At 61.5% G+C, this 17486-nt stretch overlaps 1 protein-coding gene across 3 annotated transcripts in view; it reads right to left on the bottom strand.

Annotated features, from left to right (window-relative positions):
* LOC140690079 (uncharacterized) overlaps positions 1-17486 on the bottom strand; it is a 40607-nt gene that overhangs the window by 14234 nt on the left and 8887 nt on the right. The window lies entirely within an intron of this gene.

Consider the following 17486-nt stretch of genomic DNA (forward strand, 5'->3'; position numbering starts at 1 on the left):
GCACACCTGGTTGGTGCAGCTCTGCCCCTTTCCAGCCCTCACCACCGGCTCTCCAACCGCCTGCTCTCCCGGCCTCCGCCCCCAGTCCTAGAGAGCGCCTCCTCTGGTCACGGCATCCTGCCCTCTAGGGTCGACAGGGCCTGCACATTCCTGGGCCTGCACACAACTGGGCCTGCACACTCTTGGACCTGCACACTCCTGGACCTACGCACACCGGGGCCTGCAGGAACCTGGGCCTGTACACTCCCGGGCCGGTTCCGTATTGAATCTGCACACTTCTGGGCCTGCACACTCATGGGCCTGCAAACTCCAGGACATGCACAATCTTGAGCCTGAACACACCTGGGCCTGTATATTCCTGATTTTGCCCAATCCTGGGCCTGAACACTGCTAGGCCTGCACAGCCCTAACCTGTACAGTCCTGGGCCTGCACACCCCTGTCTCTGCACACTCCGGAGTCTGCACACGCCTGGGGCTGCACACTCCTGGGCCTGTACACTCCTGGGCCTACACACTCCTGGGGGTGCTCACTGCTTGGCCTGCACACTCCTGGGCCTGCACATTCGAGGGCCTGTCCTCTCCAGGGCCTGCACACTCCTGGGACTGCAAAAACCTGGGCCTGCATGCTCTGGACCTGCGCACACCTGGGCCTGCACGAACCTGGGCCTGAACACTTCTGGCCCTGCACACTGCTGGGCCTACCTTCCCCTGGGCCCGCACAATCCCTCGTGTGCACACTACTTGGCCTGCACACTCCTGGGACTTCCCTCTAATGGGCCTGCCCCCAAGTCGCCCGGCCCTCTCCTGGACCTGCACACTCTTGGGCCTGCACACTGCTGGTCCTGCTCCCACTTGTGCCTGCACAATCCTGGGCCTACACACTCCAGGGCCTGCCCTCTGCTGGGCCCGCATACTCCTGGGACAGCAGACACCTGGGCCTACACAATCCTGGACCTACGCACACCTGGGACTGCATGAACCTTGGCTTGTACACTCCCAGGCCTTCTCCCACATATGCCCGTACACTCCTAGGCTTGTTCCCATCTGTGCCAGCACATTCCTGGGGCTGCACATGGCTTGGCCTGCACAGCCCTTGGCCTGTACAATCCTGGGCCTACACACTCCTGTCTCTGCACACGCCGGTGTCTGCACACACCTGGGTCTGCAACTCCTGGGCCTGCACACACCGGGTCCTGCCCTCTCCTGGGCCTGCACACACCTGGGACTGCACAGGCCTGGGCCTGCACTCTACTTGGCCTGCACACTGCTGGGCCTGCTCCCTCCTGTGACTGCATATTCCTAGGCAAGCACAGTCTTGGGCCTACACACATCTGGCCCTGCCCTATCCCAGGCCAGCCCACACCTCGGCCGACCCTCTCATGAACCTGCACACTCCTGGGCCTTCCCTCTCCTGGGCCTTCCCCCAATTCGGCCGGCCCTCTCCTGGACCTGTACACTCCTGGCCTGCACACTTCTAGGGCTTGCGCTCTCTTTGGCCTGCACACTCCTGGGTCTGCACCCACCTGGGCTTGCACACCCTTCTCTCTGCACACTCCTGGGCCTGCACACTCCTGGGCCTGCACACTCCTGGGCCTGCACATCCCACAGCCTGCACACACCTGGGCCTGTACACTCCTGGGCCTACACACACACACAGGCCTGTACACTCCTGGCCAGCACACTCGTGTGCCTCCTCCCTCCTGTGTGTGCACACTCCTGGGCCTGCACACTGCTAACCTTGAACACTCCTGCACCTGTTCCATCCTGTGATTGCACACTGCTGTGCCGACACACTCCCGGGCCTGTACAGTCCTGGGCCTAACCTGGCCTGGGCCTGCACCCTCCTTGTCCTGCGCACTCCTATGTCTGCACACTCCTGGGCCTGCACACTGCTGGGCCCGCACAATCCATCGTGTGCACACTCCAGGGCCTGCACACTCCTGGGCCTTCCCTCTCCTGGGCCTGCTCCCCATTTGGCCGGCCCTCTCCTGGGCCTGCGCACACCTGGGTCTGCACGAACCTGGGCCTGTACCCTACTGGGCCTGCACACTCTTGTACCTGCTCACACCTGTGACTGCATACTCCTCGGCCTACAAACTCCTGGTCCTGCACACTCCTTGGCCTGCCCCATTTGGCCCTGCCCTCTCCTGTGACGGCCCTCACCGGTCCTGCACACTCCTGGGCCTGAACTTGACTGGTCCTGCACACTCTTGGGCCTGCACACTTCTGGCCCTGCACACTCCTGGGCCTGCCTTCTCCTGGGCCCACACAATCCCTCGTCTGCACACTCCTGGGTCTGCACGCTTCTGGGCCTTCCCTCTCCTGGGCCTGCCCCAAATTCGGCCGGCCCTCTCCTGGACCTGTATATTCCTGGGCCTTCACACTACTGGGCCTGCTCCCACTTGTGCCTGCACACACCTGGGGCTTCACATTCCTCGGCCTGCTCCCTCCTGTGCCTGCACAGTCCTGCGCATGCACACTCCTGGGCCTGCACACTCCTGGATCTGTACACTCCTGGGCCTTCCCTGGCAATGGCCTTCTCTGGCCTGGGATCGCACACTACTGGGCCCGCAAACTCCTGGATTGCACACTCATGGGCCTGCACACTCCACAGGCACAATCTTGAGCCTGAACACACTTGGGCCTGTTTACTCCTGATTTTGCACACTCCTGGGCCGGAACACTGCTGGGCCTGCACAGCCCTAGGCCTGTACATTCCTGGACCTGCACACCCCTGTCTCTGCACACTCCGGAGTCTGCACACGCCTGGGCCTGCACACTCCTGGGCCTGTACACTCCCGGGCCTCCACAAACACGGGCCTGTACACTCCTGGCCAGCACACCCGTGTGCCTCCTCCCTCCTGTGTGTGCACACTGCTGGGCCTGCACACTGCTGGCCTTGAACACTCCTGCACCTGTTCCCTCCTGAGATTGCACACTGCTGTGCCGACACACTCCCGGGCCTGTACACTCCTGGGCCTACCCTGGCCTGGGCCTGCACCCTCCTTGTCCTGCACACTCCTCTGTCTGCACACTCCTAGGCCTGAACACTTCTGGCCCTGCACACTGCTGGGCCTAACTTCTCCTGGGCCCACACATTCCCTCATGTGCACACTCCTTGGCCTGCACACTCCTGGGACTTCCCCCTAATGGGCCTGCCCCCAATTCGCCCGACCCTCGCCTGGACCTGCACACTCTTGGGCCTGCATACTACTGGTCCTGCTCCCACTTGTGCCTGCACAATCCTGGGCCTACACACTCCAGGGCCTGCCCTCTGCTGGGCCCGCATACTCCTGGGACAGCAGACACATGGGCCTACACAACCCTGGACCTACGCACACCAGGGCCTGCGTCAACCTTGGCTTGTACACTCCCGGGCCTTCTACCACATATGCCTGTACACTCCTAGGCTTGTTCCCATCTCTGCCGGCACATTCCTGGGGCTGCACATGGCTTGGCCTGCACAGTCCTTTGCCTGTACAATCCTGGGCCTACACACTCCTGTCTCTGCACACTCCGGTGTCTGCACACACCTGGGCCTGCAACTCCTGGGCCTGCAGGCACCGGGGCCTGCCCTATCTGGGCCTGTACACACCTGGGACTACACATGCCTGGGCATGTACACTCATAGACCTGCAAACAACTGGGCCTGGACACTGCTGGGATAGCACACTCCTGGGCCTGTACACTCCTGGACCTGCAATGGTCTGGGCCTGCACCCTCCTTGGCCTGCACACTCCTCTGTCTGCACATTCTTGGGCCTGCATACTTCTTGCCCTGCACATTGCAGGGCCTGACTTATCCTGGGCCCTCACAATCCCTCGTGTGCACACCCATGGGCCTGCCCTCTCCTGGGCCTGCACAATCCTGGAACTGCATACACCTGGGCCTGCACACTCCTGGACCTGCGCACACATGGACCTGCCCTGTCCTGGGCCCGCACAATCCCTTGTGTGCACACTCCTGGGCTTGCACTCTCCTAGGCCTGTACACTCCTGGGCATGCACACCCCTGTCTGCACACTCCGGTGTCTGCAAACTCCAGGGCCTGCGCACACATGGGCCGGTACACTCCTGGGACAGCACACACCAGGGCCTACACACTCCTGGACCTGTGCACACCTGGGCCGGCATTAACCTGGGCTTGTACAATCCTGGGCTTGCTCCCATCTATGCCTGCCTAACCCTAGGCCTGTTCCCACATGTCCCGGCACACTCCTGGGGCGGAACGCTGGAAGGCCTGCACAGCCCTGGGCATATACACTCCTGGGCCTGCACACTCCTGTCTCTGCACACACCGGTGTCTTCACACACCTGGGCCTGCACACTCCTGGACCTGCGCACACCTGGGCCTGCATGATCCTGGGCATGTACACACCTGGGCCTGCACACTCTTTTACCTGCTCCCTCCTGTGACTGCATACTCCTGGGCCTGCAAACTTCAGGTCCTGCACAATCCTGGCACTGCCCAATTTGTCCCTGCCCTCTGCTGTGATGGCCCTCACCTGTCCTGCACACTCCTGGGCCTTAACACTACTGGCCCTGCACACTCTTGGGCATGCACACTTCTGGCCCTGCACACTCCTGGGCCTGCCTTCTCCTGGGCCTGCCCGCAACTCGGCCGGCCCTCCCCTGGACCCACATACTCTTGGGCCTGCACACTACTGGGACTGCTCCCACTTGTGCCTGCACACACCTGGGTCTGCTCACTACTCGGTCTGCTCCCTCCTGTGACTGCATACTGCTGGGCAAGCACAGTCTTCGGCATACACACCCCTGGCCCTGCCGTATCCCAGGCCAGCGCCCCCTCGTCCGACACTCTCACAAGCCTGCACACTCCTGGGACTGCACAATACAGGGCCTGTACGCATCTATCCCTACACACTCCTAGGCCTGCAAACTCCTGGGTATCCTCCCTCCTGTACCTACACACTCCTGGGCCTGCACAATCCAGGGCCTGCAGACTCCTGGGACTGCACACACCAGGGCCTGCACTCTCCTGGACCTCTGCACAACAGGGCCTGCACGAACATCGGCCTATTAACTCCTGGGCTTGCACACTCTGTACCTACACACTCCTGGGCCTGCACATTCCAGGGCATGCCCTCTCCTGGGCCTGCACACTCCAAGGACTGCACACACCTGAGCCTGCTCACTCCTGTGACTGCATACTCCTCGGCCTACAAACTCCTGGTCCTGCACACCGCTTGGCCTGCCCCATTTGGCCCTGCCCTCTCCTGTGATGGCCCTCACCTTTCCTGCACACTCCAGGGCCTGAACACTACTGGCCCTGCACACTCCAGGGCCTGCCTTCACCTGGGCCCACACAATCCCTCATCTGCACACCCCTGGCCTGCACTCTTCTGGGCCTTCCCTCTCCTGGGCCTGCCCCCAATTCGGCCAGCCCTCTCCTGGACCTGTACATTCTTGGGCCTTCACACTCCTTATTCGGCTCCCTCCTGTGCCTGCACACTCCTGGGCATGCACAATCCTGGACCTGCACACTCCTGGATCTGTACACTCCTGGGCCTTCCCTGGCATGGGCCTTCTCTGGCCTGGGCTTGCACACTACTGGGCCCACACACTCATGGATTGCACAGTCATGGGCTTGCACACTCCAGGACATGCACAACCTTGAGCCTGAACACACCTGGGCCTGTGTACTCCTGATTTTGCACACTCCTGGGCCTGAACACTGCTGGGCCTGCACAGCCCTAGGCCTGTACAAACCTGGGCCTGCACACTCCTGTCTCTGCACACTCCGGAGTCTGCACACGCCTGGGCCTGCACACTCCTGGGCCTGTGCACTCATGGGCCTGCACCCTCCTTGGCCTGCACAATGCTTTGTCTGCACACTCCTGGGCCTGCACACTCCTGGGCCTGCAAACTTCAGGACCTGCACACTCCTGGGACAGCAGACACCTGGGCCTTCACACTCCTGGACCTGCGCACACTTGGGCCTGCATGAACCTGGGCTTGTACACTCCTGGGTCTGCTCCCATGTATGCCTGCACACTCCTAGCCCTGTTCCCACCTGTGCCGGCACACTCCTGGGCCTGCACACACCTGTCTCTGCACACTCCAGTGTCTTCACACTCCTGGGCCTGCACACTCGTGTGCCGTCACACTTCTGGGACAAAACACTTGTGCGCCTACACACTCCTGGCCCTGCACACTCCTGAGACTGGACACTCCTGGTCCTGTCCTGGCCTGGGCCTGGACACTAATGGCCATGCACACTCCTGTACCTGCGCAAAGCTGGGCCTCCACGAACCTAGGACTGTACACTCCTGGGCCTGCAAAGTTCAGTACCTGCTCACTCCTTAACCTGCTCTCTCCTGTGACTACATACCCCTGGGCCGGCAATCTCCTAGTCCTGCACGCTCCTGGGCCTTTACACTACAGGCCCTGCACACTGTTGGGCCTGCACACTTCTGGCCCTGCACACTCCTGGGCCTGCCCTCTCCTGGGCCCGCACAATCCCTCATGTGCACACTCCTGGGCCTGCACACTCCTGCGCCTTCCCTCTCCTGGGCCTGCCCCCAATTCGGCCGGCCCTCTCCTGGACCTGCACACTCTTGGGCCTGCACACTACTGGGCCTGCTCCCACTTGTGCTTGCACACACCTGGGACTGCAGACTCCTCGGCCTGCTTCCTCCTGTGCCTACACACTCCTGGGCCTGCCCTGGCCTGGGCCTGCACACTCCTGGAACTGCACCATCCTGGGCCTGCACACTCCTCTGTCTCCACAATCCTGGGACTGCACACTCCTGGGTCTGTATATCCCAGAGCCTGCATACACCTGGGCTGTACACTCCTGTGCCAGTACACTAGTGTGCCTGCTCCCTCCAGTGTCTGCACATTCCTGGGCCTGCACAGTCCTGGGTATGCACACCCTTTAGCCTGCACACTCCTGGGCCTGTTCCATATTGTGTCTGCACACTCCTGGGTCTGCACGCTCCTGGACCTGCGCACACCTGGGTCTGCACGAACCTGGGCTTCTACCCTACTGGGCCTGCACACTCTTGTACCTGCTCACTCCTGTGACTGCATACTCCTCGGCCTACAAACTCCTGGTCCTGCACACTCCTTGGCCTGCCCCATTTGGCACTGCCCTCTCCTGTGACGGCCCTCACAGGTCCTACACACTCCTGGGCCTGAACATGACTGGCCCTGCACACTCTTGGGCCTGCACACTTCTGCCCTGCACACTCCTGGGCCTGCCTTCTCCTGGGCCCACACAATCCCTCGTCTGCACACTCCTAGACCTGCACGCTTCTGGGCCTTCCCTCTCCTGGGCCTGCCCCCAATTCGGCCGGCCCTCTCCTGGACCTGTTCATTCCTGGGCCTTCACAATACTGGGCCTGCTCACACTTGTGCCTGCACACACCTGGGACTGCACCCTCCTCGGCCTGCTCCCTCCTGTGCCTGCACAGTCCTGCGCATGCACACTCCTGGGCCAGCACAATCCTGGATCTGTACACTCCTGGGCCTTCCCTGGCATGGGCCTTCTCTGGCCCGGGCTTGCACACTACTGGACCCACACACTCCTTGATTGCACACTCATGGGCCTGCACACTCCAGGACAGGCACAATCTTGAGCCTGAACACACCTGGACCTGTATACTCCTGATGTTGCACACTCCTGGGCCTGAACACTACTGGGCCTGCACACTGCTCGAACTGCACACTCATGGGTCTGCACACAACAGGACCTGCACAATCTTGGGCATTAACACACCTTGGCCTGTATACACCTGATTCTGTACACTCCAGGGCCTGAAAAATGCTGGGCCTCACAGCCCTGGGCATGCATACTCCTGGGTCTGCACACTCCAGGGTCTGTACCCTCCTGGGCCTGCCATGGCCTGGGCCTGCACATACCTGGGCCTGCACACTCCTGGGCCTGCACAATGTTGGGCCTGCACACACCTGGGCCTGTATACTCCTGGACCTGCACACTCCTGTGACTGATCCCTACTGTGTCAGCACACTCCTGGGCCTGTACACTCCTGGGCCTGCCCCCAATTCGGCCGGCCCTCTCCTGGACCTGCACACTCCTGGCCTGCACACTCCAGGGCCTGCGCTCTCCTAGGCCTGCACGCTTCTGGGTCTGCACCAACCTGGGCTTGCACACTCTTCTCTCTGCACACTCCTGGGCCTAAACAATCCTGGGCCTGCACACTCCTGGGCCTGCACACACCTGGGCCTGTACACTCCTGGGCCTACACACACACACAGGCCTGTACACTCCAGGCCAGCACAATCGTGTGCCTCCTCCCTCCTGTGTGTGCACACTACTGGGCCTGCACACTCCTGGATTGCACACTCATGGGCCTGCACACTCCAGGACTTGCACAATCTTGAGCCTGAACACACCTGGGCCTGTATACTCCTGATTTTGCACACTCCTGGGCCTGAACACTGCTGGGCCTGCACAGCCCTAGGCCTGTACAATTCTGGGCCTGCACACTCCTGTCTCTGCACACTCCGGAGTCTGTACACGCCTGGGCCTGCACACTTCTGGACCTGCACTCTACTTGGCCTGCACACTACTGGGCCTGCTCCCTCCTTTGCCTGCACACTCCTGGGCATGCACACTCCTGGGCCTGCACACTCCTGGGCCTGCCCTGTCCCTGGCACCAGCCTCCTTCACCCCAACGGTGCCACTCACACGGCTGCGGCGTCTAGCCAGGAGCCCCCAACCGAAACCCCTCCCGAGGGACCCCCTTGCCGGCCCGCAGGGAAGCAGCGGGGCTCCTCTTACCTGCGAGGCGGAGACGTAGTCCAGCTGCAGTCTGACGTCCAGCTGCCGGGCGTGCAGGGCCAGCTTGCATGAGGGCAGCAGGATGGCCGTGATCGGCTGGAAGCTGCCCCCGGAGCCACTACCGCCCCTTGGGGAAGAAGAGGAGGAAAATCCACGTCAGTGCCAAGAACACAGGACCCGTCCACAGAGGGCCCCTCAGGTGTGACAACCCCAGAGGCGCCCGCAGCCGACCTGGGCTGAGAGCCACTTTTCTCGCGGAAGCTCAAGGACCTATGCTGAGCCTCCCTCTCCCTCCCTAAAGAGGGAAAACCCAGAGGTTTTCTAACTTTGCACTCACTGTCCATGTATCAGCCATGTCTAGTTTACCTCTCCAGCAGGGCAGACCCCCTCCCTGCCTTCCCCACCCTCTGCAGGCGGCTCTCGGGGGCCGGAGGGGCGCCCTTCCTCCCTGAGGCCAGCCCTGCTGGGGCAGCAGGTGTAACAGAAAAGACCAAATCTGACTGCCTATTAGATCTGTTCTTTTTCCTTTAACCCTCTGCTGTTTTCCAGGCTGTCTTACCAGCTCTGCCCCTTTTGTAAAACAATGTTGCCTTCAGCCTGAAATTGACAGCAGAGCCTGTTCTCAAGGCTCTCAGCCTTCAGGATAAGAGCTCTTTTCCTCTCCTATACACACAACAAGCTGCAGAACAGAAAGTAACATTTGTTTTGTTAGAGGCTTTACAGGGGCCCCATGAGCTGACCCACAACTGCAAAAACAAAGAATTCCTGCACCAAGGACTTTGCACCAACCACCCACAACCCCTCTCCTTTCGAGTGTAAAAGGAGCCTGAAGTCTCACTCGGAGAAGGTGGCTCTCCAGGACATTAGCCTGCCATCTTCTCGGTCAGCTGCCTTTCCAAATAAACTCACTATTCTTTACCCCGACACCGCGTCTCCCGATTTCTTGGCCTGTCGTGCGACTTGCGGAATGAGTGTGGACTTGGAAACACAGGGAAGGAAAGCCAAGTCAGGACTCTCACCCTCTGCCTCTGCTCAGAATACCACCAAGGGGTTGCTGGGACAGTGGACGGAAAACTGAGGCTGCAACACGACCATGAGCACTGGGCCTGGGTGGGAGAGATGGCGGGTGCTGTCCGAAGCGCACCCGGCCTCCTTCCGAGTCACATCACACCCACGTCCCCAGACCCAGGGAGGCCTGGAGCCCCACACAGCAGAGCGCCTCCAAACCTGCAGATGCCCAGTGACCGGTCCACTGTGCACCCTCTGGCGCCCTCCTCCCCGCTCCTCCTCCTTCTGCCCCGCTGGCTCAGCCCTGGTCCCACCACATCCTCACCCAGGGCCAGCACTGCTGCAGGAACACCCTCGGCAGGCCGCCCAGCCTCACGCCCTCAGGTCCGCACACCTGGTTGGTGCAGCTCTGCCCCTTTCCAGCCCTCACCACCGGCTCTCCAACCGCCTGCTCTCCCGGCCTCCGCCCCCAGTCCTAGAGAGCGCCTCCTCTGGTCACGGCATCCTGCCCTCTAGGGTCGACAGGGCCTGCACATTCCTGGGCCTGCACACAACTGGGCCTGCACACTCTTGGACCTGCACAATCCTGGATCTACGCACACCGGGGCCTGCAGGAACCTGGGCCTGTACACTCCCGGGCCGGTTCCGTATTGAATCTGCACACTTCTGGGCCTGCACACTCATGGGCCTGCAAACTCCAGGACATGCACAATCTTGAGCCTGAACACACCTGGGCCTGTATATTCCTGATTTTGCCCAATCCTGGGCCTGAACACTGCTAGGCCTGCACAGCCCTAACCTGTACAGTCCTGGGCCTGCACACCCCTGTCTCTGCACACTCCGGAGTCTGCACACGCCTGGGGCTGCACACTCCTGGGCCTGTACACTCCTGGGCCTACACACTCCTGGGGGTGCTCACTGCTTGGCCTGCACACTCCTGGGCCTGCACATTCGAGGGCCTGTCCTCTCCAGGGCCTGCACACTCCTGGGACTGCAAAAACCTGGGCCTGCATGCTCTGGACCTGCGCACACCTGGGCCTGCACGAACCTGGGCCTGAACACTTCTGGCCCTGCACACTGCTGGGCCTACCTTCCCCTGGGCCCGCACAATCCCTCGTGTGCACACTACTTGGCCTGCACACTCCTGGGACTTCCCTCTAATGGGCCTGCCCCCAAGTCGCCCGGCCCTCTCCTGGACCTGCACACTCTTGGGCCTGCACACTGCTGGTCCTGCTCCCACTTGTGCCTGCACAATCCTGGGCCTACACACTCCAGGGCCTGCCCTCTGCTGGGCCCGCATACTCCTGGGACAGCAGACACCTGGGCCTACACAATCCTGGACCTACGCACACCTGGGACTGCATGAACCTTGGCTTGTACACTCCCAGGCCTTCTCCCACATATGCCCGTACACTCCTAGGCTTGTTCCCATCTGTGCCAGCACATTCCTGGGGCTGCACATGGCTTGGCCTGCACAGCCCTTGGCCTGTACAATCCTGGGCCTACACACTCCTGTCTCTGCACACGCCGGTGTCTGCACACACCTGGGTCTGCAACTCCTGGGCCTGCACACACCGGGTCCTGCCCTCTCCTGGGCCTGCACACACCTGGGACTGCACAGGCCTGGGCCTGCACTCTACTTGGCCTGCACACTGCTGGGCCTGCTCCCTCCTGTGACTGCATATTCCTAGGCAAGCACAGTCTTGGGCCTACACACATCTGGCCCTGCCCTATCCCAGGCCAGCCCACACCTCGGCCGACCCTCTCATGAACCTGCACACTCCTGGGCCTTCCCTCTCCTGGGCCTTCCCCCAATTCGGCCGGCCCTCTCCTGGACCTGTGCACTCCTGGCCGGCACACTTCTAGGGCTTGCGCTCTCTTTGGCCTGCACACTCCTGGGTCTGCACCCACCTGGGCTTGCACACCCTTCTCTCTGCACACTCCTGGGCCTGCACACTCCTGGGCCTGCACACTCCTGGGCCTGCACATCCCACAGCCTGCACACACCTGGGCCTGTACACTCCTGGGCCTACACACACACACAGGCCTGTACACTCCTGGCCAGCACACTCGTGTGCCTCCTCCCTCCTGTGTGTGCACACTCCTGGGCCTGCACACTGCTAACCTTGAACACTCCTGCACCTGTTCCATCCTGTGATTGCACACTGCTGTGCCGACACACTCCCGGGCCTGTACAGTCCTGGGCCTAACCTGGCCTGGGCCTGCACCCTCCTTGTCCTGCGCACTCCTATGTCTGCACACTCCTGGGCCTGCACACTGCTGGGCCCGCACAATCCATCGTGTGCACACTCCAGGGCCTGCACACTCCTGGGCCTTCCCTCTCCTGGGCCTGCTCCCCATTTGGCCGGCCCTCTCCTGGGCCTGCGCACACCTGGGTCTGCACGAACCTGGGCCTGTACCCTACTGGGCCTGCACACTCTTGTACCTGCTCACACCTGTGACTGCATACTCCTCGGCCTACAAACTCCTGGTCCTGCACACTCCTTGGCCTGCCCCATTTGGCCCTGCCCTCTCCTGTGACGGCCCTCACCGGTCCTGCACACTCCTGGGCCTGAACTTGACTGGTCCTGCACACTCTTGGGCCTGCACACTTCTGGCCCTGCACACTCCTGGGCCTGCCTTCTCCTGGGCCCACACAATCCCTCGTCTGCACACTCCTGGGTCTGCACGCTTCTGGGCCTTCCCTCTCCTGGGCCTGCCCCAAATTCGGCCGGCCCTCTCCTGGACCTGTATATTCCTGGGCCTTCACACTACTGGGCCTGCAGGCACCGGGGCCTGCCCTATCTGGGCCTGTACACACCTGGGACTACACATGCCTGGGCATGTACACTCATAGACCTGCAAACAACTGGGCCTGGAAACTGCTGGGATAGCACACACCTGGGCCTGTACACTGCTGGACCTGCAATGGTCTGGGCCTGCACCCTCCTTGGCCTGCACACTCCTCTGTCTGCACATTCTTGGGCCTGCATACTTCTTGCCCTGCACATTGCAGGGCCTGACTTATCCTGGGCCCTCACAATCCCTCGTGTGCACACCCATGGGCCTGCCCTCTCCTGGGCCTGCACAATCCTGGAACTGCATACACCTGGGCCTGCACACTCCTGGACCTGCGCACACATGGACTTGCCCTGTCCTGGGCCCGCACAATCCCTTGTGTGCACACTCCTGGGCTTGCACTCTCCTAGGCCTGTACACTCCTGGGCATGCACACCCCTGTCTGCACACTCCGGTGTCTGCAAACTCCAGGGCCTGCGCACACATGGGCCGGTACACTCCTGGGACAGCACACACCAGGGCCTACACACTCCTGGACCTGTGCACACCTGGGCCGGCATTAACCTGGGCTTGTACAATCCTGGGCTTGCTCCCATCTATGCCTGCCTAACCCTAGGCCTGTTCCCACATGTCCCGGCACACTCCTGGGGCGGAACGCTGGAAGGCCTGCACAGCCCTGGGCATATACACTCCTGGGCCTGCACACTCCTGTCTCTGCACACACCGGTGTCTTCACACACCTGGGCCTGCACACTCCTGGACCTGCGCACACCTGGGCCTGCATGATCCTGGGCATGTACACACCTGGGCCTGCACACTCTTTTACCTGCTCCCTCCTGTGACTGCATACTCCTGGGCCTGCAAACTTCAGGTCCTGCACAATCCTGGCACTGCCCAATTTGTCCCTGCCCTCTGCTGTGATGGCCCTCACCTGTCCTGCACACTCCTGGGCCTTAACACTACTGGCCCTGCACACTCTTGGGCATGCACACTTCTGGCCCTGCACACTCCTGGGCCTGCCTTCTCCTGGGCCTGCCCGCAACTCGGCCGGCCCTCCCCTGGACCCACATACTCTTGGGCCTGCACACTACTGGGACTGCTCCCACTTGTGCCTGCACACACCTGGGTCTGCTCACTACTCGGTCTGCTCCCTCCTGTGACTGCATACTGCTGGGCAAGCACAGTCTTCGGCATACACACCCCTGGCCCTGCCGTATCCCAGGCCAGCGCCCCCTCGTCCGACACTCTCACAAGCCTGCACACTCCTGGGACTGCACAATACAGGGCCTGTACGCATCTATCCCTACACACTCCTAGGCCTGCAAACTCCTGGGTATCCTCCCTCCTGTACCTACACACTCCTGGGCCTGCACAATCCAGGGCCTGCAGACTCCTGGGACTGCACACACCAGGGCCTGCACTCTCCTGGACCTCTGCACAACAGGGCCTGCACGAACATCGGCCTATTAACTCCTGGGCTTGCACACTCTGTACCTACACACTCCTGGGCCTGCACATTCCAGGGCATGCCCTCTCCTGGGCCTGCACACTCCAAGGACTGCACACACCTGAGCCTGCTCACTCCTGTGACTGCATACTCCTCGGCCTACAAACTCCTGGTCCTGCACACCGCTTGGCCTGCCCCATTTGGCCCTGCCCTCTCCTGTGATGGCCCTCACCTTTCCTGCACACTCCAGGGCCTGAACACTACTGGCCCTGCACACTCCAGGGCCTGCCTTCACCTGGGCCCACACAATCCCTCATCTGCACACCCCTGGCCTGCACTCTTCTGGGCCTTCCCTCTCCTGGGCCTGCCCCCAATTCGGCCAGCCCTCTCCTGGACCTGTACATTCTTGGGCCTTCACACTCCTTATTCGGCTCCCTCCTGTGCCTGCACACTCCTGGGCATGCACAATCCTGGACCTGCACACTCCTGGATCTGTACACTCCTGGGCCTTCCCTGGCATGGGCCTTCTCTGGCCTGGGCTTGCACACTACTGGGCCCACACACTCATGGATTGCACAGTCATGGGCTTGCACACTCCAGGACATGCACAACCTTGAGCCTGAACACACCTGGGCCTGTGTACTCCTGATTTTGCACACTCCTGGGCCTGAACACTGCTGGGCCTGCACAGCCCTAGGCCTGTACAAACCTGGGCCTGCACACTCCTGTCTCTGCACACTCCGGAGTCTGCACACGCCTGGGCCTGCACACTCCTGGGCCTGTGCACTCATGGGCCTGCACCCTCCTTGGCCTGCACAATGCTTTGTCTGCACACTCCTGGGCCTGCACACTCCTGGGCCTGCAAACTTCAGGACCTGCACACTCCTGGGACAGCAGACACCTGGGCCTTCACACTCCTGGACCTGCGCACACTTGGGCCTGCATGAACCTGGGCTTGTACACTCCTGGGTCTGCTCCCATGTATGCCTGCACACTCCTAGCCCTGTTCCCACCTGTGCCGGCACACTCCTGGGCCTGCACACACCTGTCTCTGCACACTCCAGTGTCTTCACACTCCTGGGCCTGCACACTCGTGTGCCGTCACACTTCTGGGACAAAACACTTGTGCGCCTACACACTCCTGGCCCTGCACACTCCTGAGACTGGACACTCCTGGTCCTGTCCTGGCCTGGGCCTGGACACTAATGGCCATGCACACTCCTGTACCTGCGCAAAGCTGGGCCTCCACGAACCTAGGACTGTACACTCCTGGGCCTGCAAAGTTCAGTACCTGCTCACTCCTTAACCTGCTCTCTCCTGTGACTACATACCCCTGGGCCGGCAATCTCCTAGTCCTGCACGCTCCTGGGCCTTTACACTACAGGCCCTGCACACTGTTGGGCCTGCACACTTCTGGCCCTGCACACTCCTGGGCCTGCCCTCTCCTGGGCCCGCACAATCCCTCATGTGCACACTCCTGGGCCTGCACACTCCTGCGCCTTCCCTCTCCTGGGCCTGCCCCCAATTCGGCCGGCCCTCTCCTGGACCTGCACACTCTTGGGCCTGCACACTACTGGGCCTGCTCCCACTTGTGCTTGCACACACCTGGGACTGCAGACTCCTCGGCCTGCTTCCTCCTGTGCCTACACACTCCTGGGCCTGCCCTGGCCTGGGCCTGCACACTCCTGGAACTGCACCATCCTGGGCCTGCACACTCCTCTGTCTCCACAATCCTGGGACTGCACACTCCTGGGTCTGTATATCCCAGAGCCTGCATACACCTGGGCTGTACACTCCTGTGCCAGTACACTAGTGTGCCTGCTCCCTCCAGTGTCTGCACATTCCTGGGCCTGCACAGTCCTGGGTATGCACACCCTTTAGCCTGCACACTCCTGGGCCTGTTCCATATTGTGTCTGCACACTCCTGGGTCTGCACGCTCCTGGACCTGCGCACACCTGGGTCTGCACGAACCTGGGCTTCTACCCTACTGGGCCTGCACACTCTTGTACCTGCTCACTCCTGTGACTGCATACTCCTCGGCCTACAAACTCCTGGTCCTGCACACTCCTTGGCCTGCCCCATTTGGCACTGCCCTCTCCTGTGACGGCCCTCACAGGTCCTACACACTCCTGGGCCTGAACATGACTGGCCCTGCACACTCTTGGGCCTGCACACTTCTGCCCTGCACACTCCTGGGCCTGCCTTCTCCTGGGCCCACACAATCCCTCGTCTGCACACTCCTAGACCTGCACGCTTCTGGGCCTTCCCTCTCCTGGGCCTGCCCCCAATTCGGCCGGCCCTCTCCTGGACCTGTTCATTCCTGGGCCTTCACAATACTGGGCCTGCTCACACTTGTGCCTGCACACACCTGGGACTGCACCCTCCTCGGCCTGCTCCCTCCTGTGCCTGCACAGTCCTGCGCATGCACACTCCTGGGCCAGCACAATCCTGGATCTGTACACTCCTGGGCCTTCCCTGGCATGGGCCTTCTCTGGCCCGGGCTTGCACACTACTGGACCCGCACACTCCTTGATTGCACACTCATGGGCCTGCACACTCCAGGACAGGCACAATCTTGAGCCTGAACACACCTGGACCTGTATACTCCTGATGTTGCACACTCCTGGGCCTGAACACTACTGGGCCTGCACACTGCTCGAACTGCACACTCATGGGTCTGCACACAACAGGACCTGCACAATCTTGGGCATTAACACACCTTGGCCTGTATACACCTGATTCTGTACACTCCAGGGCCTGAAAAATGCTGGGCCTCACAGCCCTGGGCATGCATACTCCTGGGTCTGCACACTCCAGGGTCTGTACCCTCCTGGGCCTGCCATGGCCTGGGCCTGCACATACCTGGGCCTGCACACTCCTGGGCCTGCACAATGTTGGGCCTGCACACACCTGGGCCTGTATACTCCTGGACCTGCACACTCCTGTGACTGATCCCTACTGTGTCAGCACACTCCTGGGCCTGTACACTCCTGGGCCTGCCCCCAATTCGGCCGGCCCTCTCCTGGACCTGCACACTCCTGGCCTGCACACTCCAGGGCCTGCGCTCTCCTAGGCCTGCACGCTTCTGGGTCTGCACCAACCTGGGCTTGCACACTCTTCTCTCTGCACACTCCTGGGCCTAAACAATCCTGGGCCTGCACACTCCTGGGCCTGCACACACCTGGGCCTGTACACTCCTGGGCCTACACACACACACAGGCCTGTACACTCCAGGCCAGCACAATCGTGTGCCTCCTCCCTCCTGTGTGTGCACACTACTGGGCCTGCACACTCCTGGATTGCACACTCATGGGCCTGCACACTCCAGGACTTGCACAATCTTGAGCCTGAACACACCTGGGCCTGTATACTCCTGATTTTGCACACTCCTGGGCCTGAACACTGCTGGGCCTGCACAGCCCTAGGCCTGTACAATTCTGGGCCTGCACACTCCTGTCTCTGCAC

The sequence above is a fragment of the Vicugna pacos genome, chromosome 28 (genome assembly GCF_048564905.1).
Source record: "Vicugna pacos chromosome 28, VicPac4, whole genome shotgun sequence".
Taxonomy (NCBI): Eukaryota; Metazoa; Chordata; class Mammalia; order Artiodactyla; family Camelidae; genus Vicugna; species Vicugna pacos.